This window comes from Marmota marmota, unplaced genomic scaffold (genome assembly GCF_001458135.2).
Source record: "Marmota marmota marmota unplaced genomic scaffold, marMar, whole genome shotgun sequence".
NCBI lineage: Eukaryota > Metazoa > Chordata > Mammalia > Rodentia > Sciuridae > Marmota > Marmota marmota.
This window is the reverse complement of record NW_025999942.1, coordinates 1,322,451-1,334,545: the sequence shown is the minus strand read 5'-3', so window position 1 is coordinate 1,334,545 and position 12,095 is coordinate 1,322,451. Positions and strand designations below refer to the sequence as shown.

Sequence of the window (12,095 nt, the reverse complement as noted above, 5' to 3'; positions counted from 1 at the left end):
ATTTTTGGTCTTGGAGTGACTTTAAGAGGATGTAGTTTTGTGAGCTGCTCAGAAAACCATCCTCAGGCATAGAGAACTTAAGTGATTGATCAGATTACACGTAGATTATTGACAAACCTGAATTTCAGTCCAGTGTTATTTCTCGAAAGTTTTGGCTTCAACTTTGTTGTTGTTATATGGTTAAGTATTCCACTGCTGTGGCAGTGCTTATACAGGGTGCTTAGCCTGACACCTTCATTTAGAAAGGTCTGGCTACTGGACATTATTGTAGCTTGATAGGATTTGGAGTAGAATAATAGTGCATATTATAGGAGGTGATATCTTCATTTATTAAGGGAGTATTAGGTTGTGCCAGACTTGTTTTGGGTATTAAGATTGAACATATTTTTATACTTATAAAAGTGAAACTTAAAAGAATAGCTGAGCTCTCATTCTAGAATGTATGGGCTTACTTTAAGACAACAAATCACCATTTCACAAACTAGAGTGAAATCAAAAAAGATAACAAGCATAGGCAAGGATGTAGAGAAAATGGAACCCTCATACATTGCTGATGAGAAGGAAAAATGGTGCAGTGGCTGTGGAGAGCAGGTTGGCAGTTCTTCAAAAGATTCCATGTAAAGTTACCATATGACCCAGCAATTCTGTTCCTAGGTATATACAACCAGGAGAAATGAAAACATATGTCCACATAAAAACTTATGTATAAACGTTCATAGCAGAATTATTTATAATGGCCAATAAGTGATCACAGTCAAATGTCTTTCAACTGATGAATGATGACTGAATAGATAAGTGTGGTATATCCATACAATGAAATATTATTTGGCTATCAAAAGGAATGAAATACACCTACTACACCATGGGTTAACTTTGGAAACATTATGCTAAGTGAAAGAAGCCAGTTATAAAAGACCTCATGTTGTCTGAGTTTATTTATATGAAATATCCAAAAGAGGCAATCTATAGAGACAGAGTGTTAGATCAATGTTTCCTAGGACAGGGGAAGGGGGAAGAGATTGGAGGAAACTACTATTAATGGGCATGGACTTTCATTTGTTAATGATGGTTGCACAAATCTTAATATACTTAAAACCATTTGGAATCTATCTAGCACTGCTAATATCGTTCCACTTTTCACACCTTCTCATACATTTCTATTTAATTGCTTTTATAAAGACAAAGATTATTTTTAAAAAGATAAATGCTCTATAAGGGTATGGAACTGAAGAATTACTTTTTTTCAAACTTTATAGTATGTTTTCAAAGGTATTTTACTTAATTCCTATTAATTTCTTTTATTTTTGTGTCTATTGTGCTTGTATGAAGCTGGGAGAATAAATCAGGAGTCTCGAGCTTGGTCTAAATTTCCTAGTTTCCATGGGAGGTGAGGATTTCTAAGAACTTAGGTAATGGACTCTCAATACTGTTCTGAAATGAAGATTGAAAACTGACTTTTGAGACTGATTTTATTATTAGATTCCAAGTGGCTACTTATTGTATGGTTTCATTTGTGCTTTTTTTTATAAGGTAGCAGAGAAGACTAAGTATGGGAATGTAGAATGGGCTGGCTAGATGTAAAGTAAGCAGATAGCAACTATTCTATTTAAAAACCTCATATAAGTATATAATTGAACTTGTTAAAATATATCATGTTAAGTATGAAATTTTAAAAAAATTTCTGAGTGCATGGCTTATCCTGTGAGCATAAGTTTCTGAATGCACTGGGTGGTGTCTAAGAAATTAAAAAGTGATCTTTGAGATTCTATAAAATGGCCTTTGAGTATGTGATTCACCTCTACTCTGTGTTTAAATAGGAATCACTGATGGTTATCAGTAACTTGTAGTTCATTAGGAATTAATTACAAAACTTCTTAGCATTAGAGTTTAAGGATTTTACAAAACATGGGGCCATGATGTTTTAGCATTTTAAATTATGCTGAAATCCAGTTTAAAAAAATATTGATTTTTAAAAATAAGGATTTTTTTTTTATCCTGGCCATGAATGTTTGCTGAAAGTTGATAAAGCTATCCAAGGGAATCTTTCTATAAAAGGACATTGATAAAAGATTTCTTTTTTAAATATAATTTTTAATGAGAAAAGGTTACCAGTATTTTTTCTTAGAGGTAGGGCCATGAAAGTTTCATCTCAGTTTTCTGTGTGTGTATGTGTGTGTGTGTGTGTAGTTTTTTGCAGGGTTGGGGATTGAACCTAGGGCCTCATGCGTGCTAAGCACATGTTCTACCACTGAACTGTATCCTCCAGCCCTGTTTGCTTCTATATTGAGGTTTTTGAAAAGAAGGGACATGTGGGACAGCTGAGGCTCACACTAGTATACTGGATCAGGGGTGTCTGATTATACACCTCAGGAACGCTCCGCTGTAGGACAGAGTTCTCTTATTTCCCTCCTCCCCAAGCCCTTTCTGGCATGGAACCTTACAGTCTTGGCAGATGCTCTGTGCTTGTCTCTGTGGGAAATTCATGTTTTGACTTCTGGACAGGGATGGGGCTCAGAATTTGATGCTAAGGGAGGGAGGTTGCTGTTGGGCATAGGGAAAGTAAGTGAGGGATGATATACTTCAGGACAGGTATTATGTAGTCAAAGGTTAACATTTGGAACTGGTGTGATTCAACAGAGGCGGGGCCTGGGGAAAACTCTAAAGAGCAGAAGTGAATAGGTCACTTCTGGGGTTGACTGGCCTTGGTAACCCTGTAGGAGTGCACTCTATGGGAAGTCTAAATTCTGAGAAATTTCTTGAATTTCTGGGAGAGCTTGTACCTTGTACGTGGTTGTCCCTCCAAATCTTGGTCTTGTGCTTGACACTGAAAGTAACACCAGTGCCCGGTCTGAAGCCAATGACTTTGCATTACCTTCATGGTAGAGAATTATGATTGATCTTTTTCCTAGGCATTGATTCTCTAAGACTTTACGAGGATAGTAAATTCCTTCACCCCAAAAAAGAAATAGTAATTAATGGGTTATTTTCAGTGTGTGTGTGTGTGTGTGTGTGTGTGTATATATATATATATATATATATGTATATATAAATAAATAAATAAATAATTGTGTATGTGTCTACCTAACAAGGTCCCGTTTTCCCCCAAATACATAGTCCTGTTTCCTTTAAAATGTTTAAGTGCATAATTCAGCCACCTAAAGTTGTAATCATTGGTTTTTTAGTATATTCACAGAGTTGTACAATTTTAGAATATTTTGACCACCTTGAGAAGAACTCCTTACCCTTTAAAAAGCTGTCATCCTCTTATCCTTAACCCAGACCCATGCAACCACTAATCTGCTTTATATCTCTATAAATTTCCCTATACTGGATATTTTATGTGAATGGCACCATATCCTTTCATGTGTTGTAAGTCACATATTAAATGCTTACAAAAAGTTTGCTGTGTAGAGGAATCTGGTAGGTCAATCTTTAATTTTGTATTTCTAAATGTTTAAAACCATTTAAAGTTAAAATGCTTCCCCCACCAAAATATACTTGAAGTAGTTGACTGATCAAAGGAATGAACAATATTTATGTCATCATGATCAGACATATGTAATCTTTCTATGTAATTATCAGCATGTCATTTGAAATAGTGAATTTCAAAGCTATAAGGAGGTTTTTTTTTTTCCAATTTTGAAATGAGATCTTCAGAGCAAGTTAGAAATGTTTATAGATATTCAGTTTTGAGTGACTCATTCATTTCAGGTGGGCGTTTTAGCTAGCAAAAAATCTTCATTAAAGCAATAACTTGAGCTTTGTTAAGTTACTGAATTTCTTTAGATTGTTTATCTTAAAAGGAAAATTGCTTTTTATAAATATTTTATTGACTTTTCCAAGGCAAGTTTAAAATAGAATATTACCTTTTAAGCAAAGGTAATTAAGCACTTTGCATTAAGTTTGTATAGGAATTGAGCACTGTGTGTTAAGTTTTATGCATGTTAAGCATCCCTAAAATCTGAAACTTTTTGAACCACACATGATGCCACAGGTAGAAAATTCCACACCTACTAGCATGTGGTGGATTGTAGTTATGCACATTAAAAATATTATATAAAATTACCTTTAGGTTGTGTGTATGAGATACATAGGTACAAGAAAATTCGATGTTTAGACTGGGATCCTCTTTCCAGGATGTTTTATTATGTGTCTGGAGACATTCCTAAGTCCAAAACCTAAACAAAACAAAAGCAAATGAAATTGGAAACACTTCTTATCCAAAGCATTTTGGTTAAGGGATATTCAACCTGTAATAATATGCTGGGATTCTAAAATAGGAGAATTTTTTTTTCTTAAAGAATGGAGAGAACAAAATAATCTTCACTAGCCTGTTTATATATGAATGTGGATAATAGGTGTATATAGTTCTAGATCCAATGTCTTTGAGTGATACAAAAATGAAGGAGTCTTTTCCAAATGTTTTAAAGCTACAGAATTTAGATGGGACCTTGTCTCAATGCATAAGCTGCTTATAATTTAACAAAGAAACAATACCAAGATTCTATCAAGAATCATTTTCTTTTGAGTCACAAAATGATCATTGTCTTAAAAAGTAAGATTTACATACGTCTGGTTTAAGACATCTGTCCTTGTCCAGTTTGGCAAAGGTAAGTATTTTTCTCATTCAGAGTTATTGCTGATGTTCAAAGCATTTTACCTTTCAGCCTTCAAACAGTCTCAAGATTTCCCTTCTGTCTATGCTATTTTTATATTAGAGGCAGATAGATATGTTTGGTTATACTCCAAACCAGGCACTGTGTTTTCTGACATGAATGTTACAATAGATCATGAGTCATTATTTCATAAATACCAATAACAATTAATGCCATAGAAGAGTCTGGTAATTAGAAGTGTTCTCCTGGATAGGTTTTTGAGGCATCCTGAAAATAAAACTGGAAATTGGGGGAGCCTTGGCACCATATATTTCAGTTGATCATTGAATCTGTGAGCTTTCTTGAACTCTATTTTTAGAAATAGAAAAGCATGTCAACCTTGAACCAGTTTTGTATTTGATGTTTCTAAGGAAACAGCAAATGTCTAGGAGAATAGACTTTCCTGGTGATTTTTCTTTGTCAAGTTGACCTTTGTGTGGGTGGATAATGAAACCCAGTTTGAATTTGACCAAAGAAACAACTTTGCCATTTGTGTTAGTTAGCTTTCCCTTGTTGTGACAAAATACTTGAGAAAATCAACTTAAGGGAGGAAAGGTTTATTTTGGCTCATGGTTTCAGAGGTTTCAGTCCATAGTTACTTTGCCCCATCACTGTGGACCTGTGGTAAGGTAGAACATCATAGAGGGATCACTTGGTGGAGCAAAATTGCTTACCTCATATGGCCTGGAAGCAAATAGAGAGGAGAAAAGGGGTTGGGGGACAAGATATACCTTTGAAAGGCACATCTGCTGTGATGTACTTCCTCCATCTATGCCTCATCTCCTAGGTTTCTACCACCTCCCAATAGCTTTACCAGCTTGGAACCAAGCCTTCAACAAAAGGGCCTTTGGGAGACATTCTAGATACAAGATGTAACACCGTTCTCGTTTTTACAAATAAGTGAAGGCGTTTGGTTTAAGAATTTGGATCAGCAATTTATTTCCCTATGAACTCTTTTATTTTTATTTTTGTTGGTGCTGGGGATTGAACCTAGGCCCTTGTACATGCTAGGCAAATGCTCTACCACTGACTTATGTCCCCAGCCACACTGTTAACTCTTACTGCTTTCTGTGAACTTGGGTGCATTTCTGATTCTAAATAAATTAAACATCAAGGATTAATTAGTGAGATAGAAGTTAAAACTTAACCAAAATTAGAGAAAACTAAGGAGATAGGACAACTAAATGCCATGTGAGTCCCTAAATCAGATCCCAGAAAAGAAAAAGTACATTGGTTGAAAAATGCTGGTGAACCCTGAATAGAGTCAGTACTTGGGTTAGCTCTGTGCCAAGTGTTATTTTCTTAATTTTGATCATTGTATTAGGATGTAAGATGTTAACTGTACAGAGAAACTATGTGAAAGCTATATGGCAACTCTATTCTATTTTTGCAGCTCTCCTATAAATATATAGTTTTCTAAAGGCAAAAAAAAAAAATCTTAAAATTAACTACAAGTACCTGGGAGAGTAGGAAAATGCTAAACTCTCATCTTTTTTTTGATAAACATTGGATGTTTTATTGGAAACAGATATGATTTTGAAGGCATGGTGATTAGAGAGAAAAGAGTCAGTGTCCTTAGATGATTGATGTGTTAAGATTTGAGAACATTCCATTCCTGGTGTCAAAGAAAATTCCCTAAACTCACCAACAACACAGAGAGAATTTGTTTGCATGATAGCTAGTCCAGTGGTATAGAAATTTTAAGAGTTGGTAGTCATGTGACCTGCAGATAATCCTGTTTCTGCTCAGCATTCAGTCCTGGGAGCTTCTAGGTCACCATCTAGAAAGTAGGGTCTAAGTATTTGTTCCACCACTTATCACTGAGCCACTCAACAGAAGCAAAAGCTTACTCAGAAAAGCCAATCAGCAACTCTTTCAAGAGGGACAATGCTTAGAGAGAACAAAAGGAGAGGACCCACCATTGTTGGGATGCAGGATGTTTTACAAAGAAATTTCCAGAAATTCATGAGGTTAGGTTTGATCATTTAAATGCTGATCCATTCTTTTTTCTTAAATGAAAGCCAGCTCTTCAAAACTTAAATCAGAGGTTTTTAGCCACTCTTACTATTTTATGCTAGATGCAATTAAAAAGTGATTTGAAGTTGAGTTTGGGATATTGTTGGGCATTCTGTTAGATTATTCTGTGTGTTTTCGGTATTGGTTAGAGATACCATCACTTGAAAGGCTACTGGAGAGTGTTGATAGGTTTCAACTTTCAGGCCTGCTTGAGAAAGGACATCAGCCCAAGAATGGATGTGTTGCTCTTTTCCTTCCAAAAGTTTGATGATTTTAATCTGTGAAATAAACCTAGAGCAACCAAATTCACAGGGGGAAAAAAAAACCATAACAAATACATTCAATTGTAGAAACATGGGGGCTATACACATAGCACAAGACTCAAGGGAGGGGCACAGATAACCAAGCCTTATATACAGCTGAACAAAGGGATAAGGACTTAAGGGTTCTTGGGGTAAGAGAGGTTGAGGGGAGGAGGTGTGTGGCCTGGAAAGGTTATCCTGTGATGCAGATGAAGTCTCCCAGGTAACTGCCAGCTGTGGTCATTCTGTCCGACCCCCAACCTCTTCTTCCTGTGAAAAGATCTTTCCTTGGCAAAAAGTGGGTATCAGAGAAACCTGTTTATATATCATGCCTGCTGCTTACTTCACCAGTGTAAATTTCCTTTACAGATGTACATTTCTTTTACAAAAGGGCAGCCTCTCAGAGTTAATTCTGGCAGCAGTTTCTCAGAATACTCATCTTGAAATATGCCAAAGGAACAGATTAGGAGGGGCCATATTTTGGGGTCCGACATGTTCATCATTTAAGTTTTCTTTCTATGTCAGTGGTCTCAAAACTTTACAGATTGTATGTTCCTTCACTAAAACTTCTTAGCATAACCTTCAATATAGGCATTTAAATATCTGTAGACATAGTATCATCATTAGTTATTATCTAAAGATATACTATGCGTTCACCAATGTTCTCAGTTAAACTTTGTAGTTAAGTACATTTGTTAAAGATGTTCATTATTTTGAATATTTTTGGCTGATTCATCAGGTTTGGTTAGATTTTCCTAATGCTTAACCTAGTAAAATTGTTTTGAAGAACTTTTATTAGGAAAGGAAGAGATAATTCTGCTGCTTTATAAAATTTGCCTTTAGTTGCAATATTAACATAATTTTCAAAAAGGTATCATTCCAGATTCTAAAGCCACTTTTTCATTTGGGAGGGTTAGTTTAGTGAAATTAGATAAAGTAAACCAGAAATCCATTTAGCTGGGAGATATAAACTGAAACATATAGTAGTAATAAGCTGAGAGACAGACGGGGAGGGTACCACTGTTACCATGTATTAGTCAGCCAGACTGTCATGGCAAAATGCCATAGTCTGGGCGGGTGGTTTAGACAGCAGAAATTTATTTTCACACAGTCCTGGAGTTTGGGAGTCCAAGATTAGGTTGATAATCAGAGTAGTCGGTTTCTGGTAGGATGGTAAAGTCACGCTTCCTGCCTTGCATAGAGAAAGAAGACCGAAAAAGCTCCACCAGAAAACTTCTAGAACTAGTAAATGAATTCAGGAAAGTAGCAGGATATAGAATCAACACCCATAAATTAAAGGCATTTCTGTATGTCAGTGACAAATCCTCTGAGAAGGAAATGAAGAAAACTACCCCATTTACCATAACCTAAAAAAAAAAAAAATACTTGTCAACTTAAAGAAAGAGGTGAAAAATCTATACAATGAAAACTACAGAACCCTAAAGAGAAAAATCAAAGAGGACCTTAGAAGATATAAAGATCTACCTTACTCTTGGATAGGCAGAATTAATATTATCAAAATGACCATACTACCAAAAGCACTATACAGATTTAATGCAATTCTGATCAAAATCCCAATGGCATTCCTCATAGAAATAGAAAAAGCAATCATGAAATTCATCTGGAAAAATAAGAGACCCAGAGTATCTAAAGCAATCCTTAGCAGGAAGAGTGAAGCAGGTAGCATCAATATACCAGACTTTAAACTATACTACAGAGCAATAGTAACAAAAATAGCATGGTATTGGCAGCAAAACAGACTGGTAGACCAATGGTACAGAATAGAGGACACAGAGACTAACCCACAAAACTACAATTATCTTATATTAGACAAAGGTGCCAATAACATGCACTGGAGAAAAGATAGCCTCTTCAACAAATGGTGCTGGGAAAACTGGAAATCCATATGCAACAAAATGAGATTAAACCCCTATCTCTCACCATTTACAAAACTCAACTCAAAAGTGGATCAAGGACCTAGGAATTAAACCAGAGACTCTGCATCTAATAGAAGAAAAAGTAGGCCCTATTCTTCATCATGTGGGATTAGGCCCCAACTTTCTTAATAAGATTCCTGTAGCGCAAGAATTAAAACCAAGAATCAATAAATGGGATGGACTCAAACTAAAAAGTTTTTTTCTCAGCAAAAGAAACAATCTGTGAGATGAACAGAGAGCCTACATACTGGAAGCAAATTTTTACCCCTCACACATCAGATAGAGCACTAATCTCTAGGGTATATAAAGAACTCAAAAAGCTAAGCACCAAAAAAACAAATAATCCAATCAACAAATGGGCCAAGGACCTGAACAGACACTTCACAGAAGAGGATATACAATCAATCAACAAATATATGAAAAAATGTTCATCATCTCTAGCAATTAGAGAAATGAAAATCAAAACTAATCTAAGATATCATCTCACTCCAGTCAGAATGGCAGCTATTATGAAGACAAACAACAATAAGTGTTGGCCAGGATGTGGGAAAAAGGTACACTCATACATTGCTGGTGGGACTGCAAATTGGTGCAGCCAATATGGAAAGCAGTGTGGAGAATCCTTGGAAATCTGGGAATGGAACCACTATTTAATCCAGCTATCCCTCTCCTTGTTCTATACCCAAAGGACTTAAAAACAACATACTACAGACACAGCCACATAAATGTTTATAGCAGTACAATTCACAATAGCTAAAATATAGAGCCAGTCTAGATTCCCTTCAGTGGATGAATGGATTAAAAAAATGTGGTATATATACCCAATGGAATTTTACTCAGCAATAAAGAGAACAAAATTATGGCATTTGCAAGTAAATGGATGGCGTTGGAGAAGATAATGCTAAGTGAAGTTGGACGATCCCAAATAACCAAATGCCAAATGTTTTCTCTGATATTAGGAGGCTGACTCATAGTGGGATAGGGAGGGGGAGCATAGGAGGAATAGATGAATTCTAGATAGGGAAGAGGGGTGGGAGGGACAGGAAGGGGGCAGGGGATTAGCAAGGATGGTGGAATGTGATAGATATCATTATCCAAAGTACATGTATGAAGACACAAATTAGTGTCAACATACTTTATATACAACCAGAGGTATGAAAAATTGTGCTGTATACGTGTAATAAGAATTGTAATGCATTCTGCTGTCATTTATTTTTATTATTATTTTTTTTACAATTTTATTTTTATTTTTTTTATTGGTTGTTCAAAACATTACAAAGCTCATTATATTCAAGTGGGTTATGAACTCCCATTTTTACCCCAAATACAGATTGCAGAATCACATCGGTTACACATCCACATTTTTACATAATGCCATATTAGTAACTGTTGTATTCTGCTTGTCATTTATTTTTAAAAAATCAATGAAAAAAAAGAGAGAGAACGGGGTGGGGAAGTGACAAAGAGAATAGTGATATTTCACATAAGGTATCAGTCTTTAATAAGGGCACTAATCCCATCCTGAGAGCCTCCACCCTCATGACTTCATCTAATCCTTTCTTTTCCAAAGATCTTGATTCCAAATACCATCAGATTAGGGGTTAGGGCTTCTATGTATTAATTTGGGGATGATGATACTGTTCATTCCATAGCACACCCCCCTAACCCTCAAATCAGGGAACTTCCCCTCCAGGCACATTCCATAGGACCATGTGGGGGCACCGGTATCATTATATTCAATAAATGTTATCAAACCTTAATTTTTGGAAATACATGTAAATGTAAACTCTGGTAACTTTCTTTCATACCCCACTTTGGAGCTATGTCTGTAGATTCCTGTTGAGTGGGGCTCCTCCTTTTTCTTGGAGAAGATCAAGCTCAGTCTAACTTCTGCTTTTGACTTCAGCAACCCTGAGACTGGTCATAATGAGGAAAGTTAAGCCCAATTTGTAATCCTACATTTGGTATTTGCAAGGCAAGCATTTTAATCCCCCTCTATCATGGGGAATCTGGAGTGGTTTTTTTTTTTTTTTGTAATGCTTCAGAGCTAGGACAGAACAGAGTTGCAGTTGGGTTTGAAAGCTGAGTAGAAGTCAGTCTGAAAGCTCAGGTGGCGTTTGTGGAGGGAGGACATGCCAGCCATGGGGAAAAGCATATGCAAAGGTACAGAGGAGAGTAATAGCCTTTTGCTTTCTGGAAAAGATGTGGAAGAAGGAGCAATGACAGCTGTGCTCAGAAAATCCCAGTTACTGACAAGGGGTCAGCTGTAGCCCAAAGAAGCTCTTACAGGGGCAAGTGACAAAGTTATCCTTGGGTTTGGGATGCTGTGGCTGTGGCATGTGTGTGAACCCACATGCTCTGTATTTTGAAATGCACTGGGATGCTGTCATTGCCCAGGGAGAGATGTGAGGCTTGGCTTTGGGGATAGATGGAAATAGGCTTGTAAGTAGGTGGAGGAATATACAAAGATGTTGCCAGAATTCCAGTTTTAGTTATATGGAAGGTATTTTGATACTTTCTCTTATGAGTTTTGTTTTATTTGCAACTACTTTAAACAGTGGATTGGGGGCAAGGTGATTGACCTCAGAATGGCAAAAACCCTGTCACCTAAGTGTTGGATCAACCCAAGGGGTCAGGTGCATGGGGTTACCTCCATCAGCTGTGTCACAAAGGCGATATCTTCCTGTGAACTGTCTCCAGCAAGGCGGGGATTTCACAAGCTTTACTAGGAGAGACATTCAGTGTTTCCCTACCTCTAGGTGTGCCTGATTTCAAGATATTCCACTTAGTGAATAGGAACTAGAGTAAGGTTATGCCTTATGGCATGCCCAAGAGTTAGAATAGTGTCTGTCACCCCATATGCAGAATCGGTCCTGTTGGTCTAAGAGAGCAAATGGTGCCTGCTCATCCATACTGTTGTCACTCTTTTTTGCCACTCATGTTGTTCTCTGTCTTCTCTTTGATAACCCAGACAGTCAGTTGATAAGCTGGGGGAGAAACGCAAAGTGGAGTTGAGTAAGGTAATATAGGAGAATAAATATTCAGGCTAAAGAATAACAATAATCTTTGGGTGCTAGGATTATGTAAAGAAATAAAATTTAGCCTGAATTTGTGACATTACAGGCAGGCTGCATTGAGAGCATAAAGGCAGGTCTAAGATGTATTTAGTGTGTCTATATGCATGG

At 36.6% G+C, this 12,095-nt stretch overlaps 1 protein-coding gene across 1 annotated transcript in view; it reads left to right on the top strand.

Annotated features, from left to right (window-relative positions):
* LOC107153194 (phospholipid-transporting ATPase IB) overlaps window positions 1–12,095 on the top strand; it is a 532,593-nt gene that overhangs the window by 1,143 nt on the left and 519,355 nt on the right. The gene's annotated exons all lie outside the window — the stretch shown is intronic.